The sequence below is a fragment of the Protopterus annectens genome, chromosome 2.part0 (assembly GCF_019279795.1).
Source record: "Protopterus annectens isolate FY-2018-M chromosome 2.part0, PAN1.0, whole genome shotgun sequence".
Classification (NCBI taxonomy): Eukaryota; Metazoa; Chordata; order Ceratodontiformes; family Protopteridae; genus Protopterus; species Protopterus annectens.
The window spans coordinates 1,223,670,561-1,223,685,877 of NC_056728.1; positions in this window are offsets into that span (position 1 = coordinate 1,223,670,561).

Genomic DNA, 15,317 nt, shown 5'->3' on the forward strand with positions numbered 1-15,317 from the left:
TCTATGTGGTAATTTTTGGGCACTTTGTTTTTGCCAAAGGGGATGACTATACACTTTTCGGCATTTACCTTGAGGCCATGGCTCTGGCACCAGTTGTCTGTTTCTACGAGGCCCTTTTGTAGGATGCTTGTGTCGGCTGGAGAGTCGATTATGCCACCCAGTTTGCAGTCATCTGCGAACTTGGTCAGCCACAGTCCTTCCGTGTTGGCCTGTACCTCCGAGAAATATATACCGAACAAGAGAGGTTCCAGGACTGAGCCTTGTGGGACGCCATTTGTAACTGGTTTGGAGTCTGACATGGCTCCAGCAATTCTAACCATGTGGGTTCTGTCCTTGAGCCAGTTTGCAACCCATCTAGTGACATAGGGGTTTATATTTAAGCTGGTGAGCTTATCTATAATGCCCGAGTGGGGTATTGTATTGAAGGCTTTTGCAAGGTCCAGGTAGGCTGTGTGGACCACCTTCCCCTTGTCAATGGCCTTGGTGACTGTTTCAAAGAAATCAACCAGGTTTAAGAGGCAGGATCTGCCCTTAACAAAGCCGAACTGGGTAGGATCCAGTGTCTGTAGGTCCCCAATATCTTTATTTATGAGGTCCATGATGATCCTTTCCATAGCTTTGCAGACCAAGCTAGTCAGGCTTATAGGGCGATAGTTTCCAGGATCCGTTGAGGCACCACCTTTGTGGAGAGGGACCACTGTTGCTGTACGCCACTCTTTGGGTACATATCCTGTAGTAAGGCTGAGATTGAACAGTAGTTTTATGTTTGGGTTTAGCTCTTCTTGGAGTTCATGTAGGACGCAGCCCGGGACACCGCCTGGTCCCATTGATGCTGTGTTTTTTGCTTTGGAGAGGGCAGCTCTTACCTGAGCATCTGAGATGTCAAGGGGCAGCACTCTGCTGGGATAGATATTTGCCCTTTGGGTGGGGGGGTGGAGAAGTTTGCGCTGAACCTGTCAGCTAGGATGTTGGCAATGTCTGTGGGTTCAGTGTATTTTTTGTCATTTTGGACTAATTCTGAGCATATCTGGGAATTCCCACCCAGGTTCCTAACATAACTAAAGAAAGTCTTGTGATTATCCTTAGTGTCCTGTGAAATTTTTCTCTCGAAGCTGGGCTTAGACGATTTTATGAGTGCCCGTAGTTTTTTGCTAATACTGATCAGAGATGCCTTCCCTTTTTGGGATTTTGCTCTATCATGTAGTAGCTTCCTCCTTCTGTTGTATAGTTTGTTTATGGCTGGGGTCCAGCAGACAGGACATCTGCCTTTAGAGGATTGGGTCTTGGTTTTATTTGGGATTGCATGATCCATGCATTCCTGAAGGTGTTCATAGAATGCGTTTATAAAGGATTCTGTGGTCTGGGCCGTATTTTCCACAGGCTCGGGGGTTTTGAAGGATTCCAACTCGGTTTTGAGGAGTGTGAAATTTGCTTCAAAGAAGTTTTTCACTGTGGTTTTCAGGGCAGGGGGTGGAGTCGGGATGTGAATATCCAGTGAAATTAGTTTATGGTCTGATCTTACCAGTGAGGGATACACTTCTGGTCTGGAGCATAGAGTCCCCATGTTGGTGATGATCAGGTCCAGTATGTTTTCCCCTCTTGTGGGAGTGGTAACAAGTTGTTCCATAGCATTTGAGTTTATAAATTCTAGGAACCTTTGGGCTAGGGTGTTGGAGCTAGAGTAATGCTCCCAGTCTATGTTTGGGTAGTGAGAGACCTTCATATTTTCCAGTGTTCTCAGGAAGGCCAAGTGGGGTTCCTGGGTTTGGGAGGGTGGTCTGTAGCAGGCTATAAAGTGGAAGGCAGTTTTACCCACTGTTCGTTGCACATGGATAGTCTCTGATGCTTTGTGCTGTGCCACCAACCTGGAAGTGTGGGTATCTTTGATGAATATTGATACTCCCCCTCCTTTTGTGGTTCGGTCCATGTTTTGGGGCCGAAAAGCATGGTATGAGGTATAACCTGGTAGTGCTGGGGTGCTCTCTGGAGCCTTGAACCAGGTTTCTGTTACTGCACAGATATCGATGTTCTCCATGCTAAGGAGAGTTTTGAGTGCGTGCATCTTGAGGTTTAGACTTCTGGCATTGAGTAGCATTACTCTTAGTTTCTTATCCCTTGTGATACCTATGGAGGTGGATTTGTCTTTTGGGCCTTGCCTAAAAAAGGCACTATGGGGGTAGCAAGAGCCTTTGCCAATATCCGAAAGCCCAGGGGTGACAGGTGCAAGCCGTCCCTAGCAAAGCATCGTGGCTTGTCGAGCATGTCATCCCAGGCTGACAGGCATTGGATCCCCTTTGAATGACACCAATACCTAAGCCAATTGTTGAAATTGATCATCTTGTCTTCATATTGTGGCATCATTCTTGGTGAGGGTAAGAAGCTACTCCAGGTCAGGGTCATACCGGCCTGGGCTACATGCTCAGAGAGCTCCTCTATGTCTCTTTTCATGTAGTCCAGGGAGGTACGTCTCAGGTCATTCACACCAGCATGGACAATGACTGAGTCATATTTGTACTTGCCTTGGAGTGACCTGAGTGCTTCTGTTATGTGGCGGATCCTAGCGCCCGACAGGCAGCTCACCGTGATCTTCTGCTTGTTCAGCCTGGTGAGTGGGACGTCAGTGTGCCTGACAATAGATTCACCTATTACAAGTCTATCAGGTGTGTTATTTTGCCTTAATGGCTGTGACTGTTCGGCACACTGGCTTTGTGAGCTATGTATTGCATGTGTTTTGTTTTGGGGTAGCGGTTGCTTGGGTGTCTGCTTTGGAGGTCTCTGCTGCTTAGGCAGATTTTTATTTAGAGCCTCCGAGTATGTTTTTGTGTGTTTTTGTTTTTGGTTTGCTGTCGTGGTAGGTCTATGTGAGACTGGAATTGTAGTGAGTGTGGTTTCCTTCTCCTCCTGACTGGTTTCGCCAGTACTGAGTTGAGAAAGCTTAGCCTCCAGTATGGCATTTTGCCTTTCATTGTCTGTTCTACTACTTGCTCTGAATTCATTATCTAACTAGCTGTTAGATAAAGTAGTGTATTTTACACTCTAGCAAGCTCTTTCTGTGTTTTTACATCAAGAGGACAGACAATTTTTCATCTAGTGGCAGTGGTCGGTAGCCTGGTCTATATAGATTGGGGAAACACATTTGAGATTCCTGCATGTAGTTGTTTTATTGGCAAGAGGGTTTATTAATCAGCTCACTTTGTTTTTAGTGTCTTTATAAATTCTGCACAATTTAGTGGCTGTTGGCTCATTTCTGCAGAGCAAATTACTTTTTTGAATAATCATACTTTTATAAGCTGTTTAAAGTACACTGCTGTTATCTTGAATAACTTATTTCCTTTCCTTAAGTTTAAGTTTGTTTGTGGTAGCATTTTACTCCAAACACTCTTTTACTGTGCTTTTATATTAGGAAGACTGGGATTCTTCATCTAGAGGCACTTGGTGTTTACCTGGTCTGTCTGAGTTGGAAAGCACACAAAATGGCCCTAAGTGTAGTCATTTTATTGGCCAGAGGGCTCAGTAGTCAGTTTTTTGAATTTCCAGTGCTGGTATAAATTCAACACATTTGTACAGAGCTGCTCACCATGCCATTGCCCTGTACAGACACAAACATCTAGAAAAATTCCTTATTTTCATTATACTGTGAAAGTTTATTGTGCTATTTATTTATTTTTTTTGCACTTCTTTAAAGTTTAAAGTTGCATTTCAAACTTCTGTTAAGGGCTGCTGTTCTACATTGAAATACATTGTATCCAGTGTTTCTTAGTATTAGGCATCTGTTTGTGGTTCCTTAACACTTGGGCTACAAACCAGTCATTTTACATTAAGGGGGTGAAAGTATGCACTCTTGTGGTAGGAGATGGCTGATTTCACCTATCTGAGCTGGGAATTTCTGGTGGAAAGAATATTGTGTGCTTCATTTATTGTCCTTAGGGCATAGTTAGTGTAAAACCTGCTTTTTCTGATCATATATAAGCCTTGCATTTGCGTAAAGATGCTATTCACCCAGAGGTAGTTACTTATGCCTTGTATATACACAATCACCAGAAGTTGACATTTCCCTATAAAAACACCTCAGAATTTTACCTCAGCCCCACATTACTCATGGGGCAACTCGTTTGAGTTGTGAGCAGCATTTACACATTTAGTTAAGACCTTATTATAGCACCCAAGACTATCGCTGGGTAGCATTGCTGGTTAGGTTAGCTGCAGATTATACCGAGTAAGCACCCTTCCCTTGTCCAATTACAAACACCCTCCTTTCCTATCCCTTGCAAGTAGACATTAGGACCTCCAACTATGGATGGGCACTTTCCTGTTATCTCTGCATCCAACTTGGTGGACATAGGCATTCTGAGGCAATGTAACAATTGCCTTGCATACACTAACAACCACTTAATTCTCAAACAGAAAAATACAGTATGTGAGAGATGTAGTTGCACATTAACACTGGAGGCTGGACTCTCACATACAGACACAAAAACCAACAAACAAGTTGAGAGTGACTCACACACATCACTCACTGCACCCACAAAGGACCACACATATAGACCCACATATGGGGGTGCTCACATATAACATACCCAAACCTCAAAGGCCTCAGTCCTTGGAAACTCCACATGCACACAAACAAGACAATTCCCATTACAACCCATAAAGCCACATCTCATTGTGTCTTAACTACCAAGCTCATAAGGCAAAACACTCCACAACCCAATATTCTGGTCATAGGAGACTCCATTGTGAGAGACATTGATGTTCCTCTTACCAGTTTGGATAAGGAGAAGGTTACAATTAGCTGACTGTCAGAGGCCAGTATCTGCCAGGTTATACAAGCATTGAGGTCACTTACCCCTAAGTACCAGTGTGAATCAGTCATAGTCCATGTGGGTATGAATGACCTAAGACATACCTCCTTGGACTATATGAAGAGAGACATGATTTCGATCTCTTAATATATGTCATAAGCAGGTATGAGCCTAGCACTGAGCAGCACTGTACCATCTCTAAGGATGACGCTACAATACCAGCAGAAAATTACTGACTTTAACAATTGGCTTAGCTACTGGAGTCATTCAAAGGGATCTAATACTTGTCAGCATGGGAGGACATGGTTGACAGGTCATGCTACTTTGCCAGACATGGTCTTGACCTTTCACCTTTAGGCTTTTGGATATTGTGCAAAACATTATTCACCCTTATAGAGCCTTTTCTGGGCATTTCCAAACAGACAAACCTTCCAACATAACAAAAGCTATTCAGAACAAGCTAAATGTGATACTCCTGAATTCTAGGAGTCTCAACAAGAAACTGTACTCCCTAGAAGCTCTCCTTAACCTGGAGAATGCTGACATCTGTGCAGTTACTGAAACATGGTTTAAAGTCATGGAACTCCATCTGGCAGTGCATGGGTATAATGCCTTTAATACATTCTGACCCCCCAGAGAACATGAAAGAGCAAAGGCAGAGGTGTATCTTTCTACATAAAATATAAACACACCTCAAGGCTAGTTGAACAATATGATATACTTGAGCTACTCCATGTCCAAATAAAATGGGAAAAATCCATTTCCATATTCTTGCTAGCTATGGGTCCCCCACCATGAACCATGAAACTCTTATATCAGACCTGACATTACTAGAATCACTCACCATCCATCCCAATACCATACTCATGGGTGATATTAATGACCCCACCATTAATTGGGAGGCATACACAACCACTAACATACAGGCCAAAATATTTCTTGACTTTGTAAATTCAAATGCCCTGGAGCAGCTAGACTGCATTCTAATTAGGGGAACAAATATTCTAGATCTGGTACTCACAAATATGGGAGAACGTTGCACCCCCCTCAAGTGTGATGTCCTCATTGGAAAGATAAGATCACAAAGAGGTCTCCCTTGAAATAAAGGTAAAACTAGTCCCCCATCTAACCCCAAAACATTAAGAACTTCTCTAAGGCAAATTACCCCATTAAAGGATGGCATAGCTAGTTGAAAAGCTCCCCCAAATCCAGAAAACACAGAAACCTATGCAAAGGAGTACACAAATGTCCTGTACTACCATATAAACAACTGCATAGAAACAGCTGCACCAAACAGAAATAAACCCAGGTCAAACTGTATAAACAAGCCACCCTGGTGGAACCTGGTATTAATAGGTTGTACAACAAAAGAAAGAAAATAGTGTTGAGAAGTAAGAAGGAATGTGCACAGAAGAGCACAAAGTCCCTCATTAGTTCAAACAAGTGAATCAGGCAACTTGTCAAGTCTCTGAAAGCAGACCTTGAGGTAAAAATAGAATTCAAAGCTAAGGATAAGGCATTTTGAACTATGTCCACAATATAAGTTCAACACCAACAATGTGAATCAGCTGAAAATGGCATCACCTATACTCATCCAGAAGATACAGCAAATCTACTGCCTGACAAATTCAGCTCAGATTTCACCTCCCCATTACCCCCATTTCATCCCCAAGAAATATCTTCCATCACTCCACCACCAATTGTCACAAAGAACAGGTTGCCACTGCACTCTATAAAGCTAAAATCACAGCTTCATTGGGGCCTGGCAATATACCAGGTTACCTCTTAAACAGCTTAAATCAGGACTTATCAGGCCCATTAGGATCTCTGTTTAATGACAGCCTCCAGACTAACTATGCCCTGATAGAGCGGAGGACAGCAACACTCAGCCCTTTGCATGAAGGGGGGACCATCTACTGATACAGGAAATTACAGACCAAAAACTTTGTCTAGTCCTATATGTAAGGTCATAGAAAGAATAATTATGGATTATGAACTTGATAAATATTGACATAGGAAACCTCCAAACACTGGCCCTAACCCAGTTTGGCTTGGTCAAGTGCAGGTCATGCCTACTGAATCTGATGGATTTTTTTGAGAAGTCACTAAGGCCATGGATGAGAGTAAAACGGTATACACCGCCTACTTCAATCTGGCCAAGGCATTTGAAACAATTCCCCACTCAGGTATTATAAATAAACTCACAAAACCAGGCTTAAATCCCTACATTACCAGATGAATAGCCAATTGACTCATGAACAGGACACATGTGGTTAAAGTAGGTGAATCCAGATCCAGCAACAGGCCAACTACTAGAGGTGTGCCACAGGGCTCAGTGCTGAGACCACTCCTGTTTGGAATATACTTCTCTAAAGTCAAGGCTAATGTGGAAGGTCACTGGATGACAATGTCTGCCAAGGACTTCCAGCTGGGGGGCAATCATTGAATCCCCCACTGATGTAGATATCCTTCAAGAAGGTCTAGATCAGACAAATGATTGATGCCAAAACCATGACATAAAACTAAATGTGAAGCAATGCATTATCATACCCTTTGGAAAGTCAAATACCCTCTACAAATTACAACATCAGTAGTACATCCCTAAGAGTAGACTCAGTGGTGAGAGATCTAAGTACACATATAGATAGTAGCCTGAAATGTGACCACCCTGTGTCTCTAGTGGTGAGGAAGTCCTTCTATGTGGCACAACTTATAAGTAAAGGTATGGCATTTAGATCCAAGAAAATTATAGTCCACCTCTAATCACCCTCCTTAGACTGATTATCCAGTACAATGCACCATTTGGCAGGTTCTTGACTAGGCACTTACAGGAGTGACCTCAGAGGCTCTTTACAAAGGAAATACAGTAAACATGTCCTATGCAGATAGACTAAAAGTCCTATCCCTTTACTCTGTTTCCTAATGACTATTAAGGTGTGAGTGATACCTAACCTACAAAATACTCACAAATCCAGCTCTGACGGAGCTGCTACACATCCGCAAGTCAAACAGCATGAGGGTAACCCAATCTAGGGATTTAAACTTATTCAGCGACTCAAACAAAACATACAGGGAGACAAAGATGTGTCTCAGAGATTGCCCCTTCTTTGGAACAGTTTGCACTGGCTTCACATTAAGCAGACCCTTTCCCTGACAGTCTTCAAACATAATTTGGATCAATGGATGAGGAATCACAAATTCATACCTGTGGTAGTGCATGTGTCCCTTATGGACAGGTGTAATCTGTAATATACTCAAGGCATAGGCACAAACCCATGCCATCCTCTTGCCCCTAGGGGCCATATATTGGGTAAAACCAGGTTATATTGGATAGACTTGTAACGGCTCTTAACTGTTAACCTAGTAATCTCATATGAAGCTATTACTGGTGCCAGCAAACCTCTGCTTACTGGCTGTGAATTCAACCAGCACCTCGAAAGAGCAGTCCCTAAAGCCAGCACTGATCACTCACTTCCACCATTTCCCATGTGACCGCTCTAGTGACCAACCTACTTCTCAGACTGAGTTGTCTAGGTCATAGTTATTTTTCTCCCATTGCCATGGGGTTGGGCACTCCAAGTTATATAGTACTTTAAACCATGAGCTGTTTTGCATTTATTTATTTATTTATTTATTGAGAGAACAGTCAAACAGCAGCAGAAAGAAATGGGGATTCGCACATGAATAATTCAGAATAGTTGCTGCAATGCATTATGGATAACTAGTCAATCTAATCACTGCTACACTGAGACAAAATGTCTCTGGAAACCAGAAGGCCAGATTAAATTTTACTGCCAGCTGACACTATGCAGAGCTCATCAGTGGAAAGGCTTGCAGATTTTCTCTCCGTGATGAGCTACATGATGCTTAAAGCTGGTATTAGGAATGGCACTGCAATCAAGTGTGAGTCAGAATTCACTTGTGCTGAATGATCCTAGCCATTACAATCTACATGGTGTACAAGAAAGTCAGCTACTGTGGGTCCAGTTAAGTAGAACAGAACAGGAATATATGCATTAATTGCTGCCGTTTTGCCGACATCCTAGCATGAATGCTGTCACCTATCCTCATCTAATGTTTTAGGCAAAATGCTGCCTGCTGTCAGTGTAGCACAGATCCACAGAGTAGATTATGTTGCAACTAAGCTCCTACGTTATCCTTGCAATATGATAGCAACTTTCAAATCTCAAAGGTTTTGTAAATCTTCCCATATACAGTTTGTGGGAATGAAAGATTTGGTATATTGCCTTTAACTGCATAACTATACCAGGAACTAGGTTTGAAGGTGAGTGTGGCCGCAGGAAAAGCAATGTTTGCTGCAGATGGCAATGCATGATGTGAAGAGGTACATACAATCATTGTGTTGTGGAAGCAACTAAATGGCGAGAGGAATGCACAGCAAGTTAGTATGTAGTATGCGCAGGAGTTCAAATTAGAAGAGGCATACTTAATTAGTGTGAGGTACAGATGGCACCGCAAGGGGCTGGGTTGTAAAGAATATTAACTGTGTGCAAACCAAAAATATATGTGAGGGATTGCAGTGCATGGAGTGGAGTGGTGTGCAGGCTAGATATGTTACTGTGCTGTGTCATGAGCTGTTTGGAGTTCTGGGCTTTGCTGTATGGACCTGTTTACCATGGAATGGTTTGTAAGGGAATTAGCTTATTTTCCTTTCAGTGTTTGGAAACAGTCTGCCCAAAGGATATGGGAAAATATTGCTGTTTTTTGTGTTTTTAAGCCAGGTGTGCAACATGAGTGGGGCTATTGTGACTGGTGTGCAGGGTAGGTGGGATGATGGGTATTTTATTGGTGTTGCAGGGAATGAACAGCAAAAAAGAAGGGGGCTACTAGGATTTTTGTGCCAGACAACAGCCATGCATGAAGAAAAAGTTTGGTGCCATCTACAACAGTTCTGTTAGGACTGATATTTGTTGAGGGGTAGTCTTAAATACAAAATAGAAGGGTATGTTAGTATATCAGTGTGTGTGTTTGTTAGGAATGTGACTGCTATAAGGGGTTGTTACATAAATGCCAGCTTGCCAGCTTCACTGTAGGTCTTGACTAATGCAACTGGTTGCAGCATGCAACAGAGAGCATATTTCTGCCACCTCAGAAAAAATTGAAATATCTTGAAGTTACACTAATTGGCCTACATCATGGATGATCTAACTATGACATTCAGGATTCTTTGTGAATCTCAAGGTAAATCTATATACTGTAGAATAGTTTAGGATTGTTTAATTATCTGGCTGTTTTCAATGCTCATGACTTCAACAAATATTTTATTTTATTTTATTTTATTTATTTATTAATCTTTGTTGAATGGGAAATACTGAGATAGCTACCCCTTTTCAGCAGTGTCCTGGGGAGAAGAGCTCCAATATTCACATACATATACAATATACCATATATTTTCATTTTCAACATTGTATAAAATATTTTCATCTGCACACATAATTAGCTATAACAAATGATTAATGCTAACCTTGCATCATACAATTTGTGACTATAGGAAGAAGAGAAAATAAGAGAGAGCCTGTGCATTTGCATAAGGTTGTAGCAGACACACTGAGCAGAGTGGATGAGAGTTGTTGACCACAACTGTTAGCTGAGATATATGTGTCCTGTTTTTTTTTTCGATTATTTATACAGATTATTGTTTCTAACAATTAATATATAGCGCTTTTATTGCCTGCTTTTTAGTCTTTGAGTGTATTTTATTGCTATTAACTAATCTGCACAAGTAACTGATTTGTTTGCAGTTAAAAGCATTCTGTATCTTTACAAATCTTTATCTGTTTAAAAAATTTCATTTGTGGCTTTCTCTAGTGCTTAATGTCTGTAGGATATTGTTTTTAGCTGAAGCCTTTCTTTAACTTGGTTAGATTGTGTTAATTGTCTGCTGGCTAGTGGGGGCTGGTTCTTTTGTGTTTTTGTAAAAAAAAAAAAAAGTTGTTCTTCTGGTATTTAAGCCCTAACTTTGATAGGGTTTCTGTCTATACACACTGAGTAGAGTGAATGAGAGTTGTTGACCACAACTGTTAGCTGAGATATATAAGTATCCTGTTTTTTTTCGATTATTTATACAGATTATTGTTTCTAACAATTAATATATAGCACTTTTATTGCCTGCTTTTTAGTCTTTGAATGTATTTTATTGCTATTAACTAATCTGCACAAGTAACTGATTTGTTTGCAGTTAAAAGCATTCTGTATCTTTACAAATCTTTATCTGTTTAAAAACTTCCATTTGTGGCGTTCTCTAGTGCTTACTGTCTGTAGGCTATTGTTTTTTGTCCCCACCCCCCCTTCCCAGTTGGTGTCTTGCTGTTATACTTGGTGGCTTTGCAGTTGCCCACCCTTACTGTAAATCTGATCTGGGACACTCTTCCCAGTCTAGTGTCATTAGCTCATTCTACCTAGTACAGAGAGAACATTTGATAAGGCCTTCTGTTTCTCCTTTTTCCCTTTCAAAAAAAAAAAAAATTTTTGCCTGAATCTCCATGTGTTCTGACTGTGCTTCTCAAACATTTTGGAAATATAGAGTATATTTCAGAGCATTTATTATAACTGTAATTGCCTTAATATTGCTATAACTCAAGTGCTCTAGGTTGCACTGCATCTGAAGTGTTTGTGTGTTTTACCTGTTTTTCTGTATATATAGACTTCTCTGTTTCTTTAACTAAATAAGCTCTGCAAAGTTGTTTTATTGCATTCCTGCCTGTATTTCTGAGTTTTTTTGCACTTTTAAAGTTTGTTTTTGCTTAGTTTAACTGGTAGGCTACACACTCAAGTGCTCTAGCCAAATTCAAGCATTTACTGTGTTTCTGTACCTAATTTCTACTACTTTGTAAAAAAAAAAATATATATATATCCTTGTTTCCTGCCTTTACTGAACTAGAATAGTCCAGTCTTCAGGTATTGCTGACCTTTGGGCTGTGTCATAGTTCCTGTGTTGCCCATATCCTTATTTGCATAGGAGGAAGCTTCTTTGATTACCAGTGAGAGTGGGGAGCTCTGAGCAGTCTATCTGTCCCTTGAGGAGTGGTTCCAGCCCAGTGGCTTGTAGTTATTGGCGTTTTGGGCCAATTCCTATCTCTTTCTAACCCCCTGCTTTAAAGCCAGCTTTAGCACGCTTTTGCACTTGTAATTTAAAGTTTGTCCTGTTTGTTGCATTTACCTGTTGAGGCTACACACTCAAGTGTGCTAGCCTGTGTTACATATTTATTGCATTTTCCTGCTGTTTGTTGCAAAAAAGAAAAAAAACAAAAAATTATCCTTGTTTCCTGTCTTTCCTGACCTAGAGTAGTCCAAATACAGGCTTTGCTGTATTCTGGACTTTTGGAAAGTTCCTGTGTTGCCCATTTCCTTTCTTGGATAAAGGGAGGCTTCTTTGTTCACCAGTGGCAGTGGGGAGCTTAGAGCAGCCTATCTATCCCTGGAGGAGTGTTCCCAGCACAAGAATCTGGTAGTCTATTGGCTGTTTTGGGCCAATTTCTAGCTCTTTCAAGTCTCCCTGTATAAAACCCGCTTTGGCACTGTTTTTGTGCTTGTTACTACTCAGCCAAGCTCCTCATGGTCCTGCAGAGTGGTGCTAGCAGCAGAGAGGCTAAAAGAGCGACTGCTAACCTGATAAAAGTGTTTTTTTTTTCCTGCTACTACCTGGGCAACTGTCTGATCTATCTAAACTGCAAGTATTTCTGCTTCTTGAACTGTTTTAAACTGTTTAAAGTTGTTTTTGCACCTGCACTTTTAAAGTTTGTCTTGTTTGTTGCATTTAGCTTTTGAGGCTACACACTCAAGTGCGCTAGCCTGTGTTACATATTTATTGCAGTTTCCTGCTGTTTGTTGCAAAAAAGAAAAAAAATCAAAAAATGTATCCTTGTTTCCCATCTTTCCTGACCTAGAGTAGTCCAAATACAGGCTTTGCTGTATTCTGGACTTTTGGAAAGTTCCTGTGTTGCCCCCATTTCCTTTCTTTGATAAAGAGAGGCTTCTTTGTTCACCAGTGGCAGTGGGGAGCTTAGAGCAGCCTATCTATCCCTGGAGGAGTGTTCCCAGCACAAGACTCTGGTAGTCTATTGGCCATTTTGGGCGAATTTCTAGCTCTTTCAAGTTCCCCTGTATAAAACCCGCTTTGGCGCAGTTTTTGCGCTTGTTACTACTCAGCCAAGCTCCTCGTGGTCCTGCAGAGTGGTGCTAGCAGCAGAGAGGCTAAAAGAGCGACTGCTAACCTGATAAAAGTGTTTTTTTTTCCTGCTACTACATGGGCGACTGTCCGATCTAGCTAAACTGCAAGTATTTCTGCTTCTTGAACTGTTTTAAACTGTTTAAAGTTGTTTTTGCACCTGCACTTTTAAAGTTTGTCCTGTTTGTTGCATATACCTGTTGAAGCTACACACTCAAGTGCGCTAGCCTGTGTTACATATTTATTGCATTTTCCTGCTGTTTGTTGCAAAAAAGAAAAAAACAAAAAAATTATCCTTGTTTCCCGTCTTTCCTGACCTAGAGTAGTCCAAATACAGGCTTTGTTGTATTTTGGACTTTTGGAAAGTTCCTGTGTTGCCCATTTCCTTTCTTGGATAAAGGGAGGCTTCTTTGTTCACCAGTGGCAGTGGGGAGCTTAGAGCAGCGTATCTATCCCTGGAAGAGTGTTCCCAGCACAAGAATCCAGTAGTCTATTGGCCATTTTGGGCCAATTTCTAGCTCTTTTAAGTCCCCCTGTATAAAACCCGCTTTGGCGCGTTTTTTGCGCTTGTTACTACTCAGCCAAGCTTCTTGCGGTCCTGCAGAGTGGTGCTAGCAGCAGAGAGGCTAAAAGAGCGACTGCTAACCTGATAAAAGTGTTTTTTTTTCCTGCTGCTACCTGGGCAGCTGTCCGATCCAGCTAAACTGCAAGTATTTCTGCTTCTTGAACTGTTTTAAACTGTTTAAAGTTGTTTTTGCACCTGCACTTTTAAAGTTTGTCCTGTTTGTTGCATTTACCTGTTGAGGCTACACACTCAAGTGCGCTAGCCTGTGTTACATATTTATTGCATTTTCCTGCTGTTTGTTGCAAAAAAGAAAAAAAAAAAAAATTATCCTTGTTTCCTGTCTTTCCTGACCTAGAGTAGTCCAAATACAGGCTTTGCTGTATTCTGGACTTTTGGAAAGTTCCTGTGTTGCCCATTTCCTTTCTTGGATAAAGGGAGGCTTCTTTGTTCACCAGTGGTAGTGGGGAGCTTAGAGTGGTCTGTCTATCCCTGGAGGAGTGTTCCCGGCACAGGAATCTGGTGGTCTATTGGCCGTTTTGGGCCAATTTCTAGCTCTTTCAAGTCCCCCAGTATAAAACCCGCTTTGGTGCGGCTTTGCACGATTTTGCGCATAGCGCAGCATCGGGCAGCTCCGCTTAATTGGGTTTAAACCATTCTCGGCTCCACAGAGTCTGCTCTTCACTTTTTCCCTTAGAACTGATCTAGTTCTCATAATAAACACCCTATTCCTACTCTAAAGCCTGGCACTTGCTCACTAAAGCAATTATATAAGTCAGCACTAAAAAATTAAAAGCACTACACCCTCACAAACTCCCCTTGAGTACCTTGTTCCCCATTGGCCCTTTTTTTCAATTATAAAGGAATTCCCAATACTATTCTAGCATGTCCAAAGGTTCTCTGTCAATCTCTTATCCGGTCCAGCTGGTGAATCTGGGAATCTTGAGGCAATGTTACAACTGGCTCATGTACACAGACAACCCTCTCCTCCTCCCAACAAATTCCAACACATGTGAGAGATGCAACCATATAGCCCAACTGGAGGCTAAGCTCTCTCAACTCAGTACTGGTGTAACCAGTCAGGAGGAGAAGGAGACCACACTCACTACAATTCCAGTCTCACATAGACCTACCACGACAGCAAACCAAACACATAAACACACAAAAACATACTTGGAGGCTCTAAATAAAAATCTGCCTAAGCAACAGAGACCTCCAAAGCAGACACCCAAGCAACCGCTACCCCAAAACAAAACATATCCAACACATAGCTCACAAAGCCAGTGTGCCGAACAGTCACAGCCCTTAAGGCTAAACAACACACCTGATACACTTGTAATAGGTGACTCTATCGTCAGGCACACTGTTGTGCCACTCAAAAGGCTGAACAAGGAGAAGGTCACAGTGAGCTGCCTGTTGGGCGCTAGGATCCACCACATAACACAAGCACTCAGGTCACTCCAAGGCAAGTACAAATATGACTCAGTCATTGTCCATGCTGGTGTGAATGACATGAGATGTACCTCCCTGGACTACATGAAAAGAGACATAGAGGAGCTCTCTGAGCATGTAGCCTAGGCCAGTATGACCCTGACCTTGAGTAGCATCTTACCCTCACCAAGAATGATGGCACAATATGAAGACAAGATGATCAATTTCAACAATTGGCTTAAGTATTGGTGTCATTCAAAGGGGATCCAATGCCTGTCAGCCTGGGATGACATGCTCGACAAGCCACAATGCTTCACTAGGGACGGCTTGCACC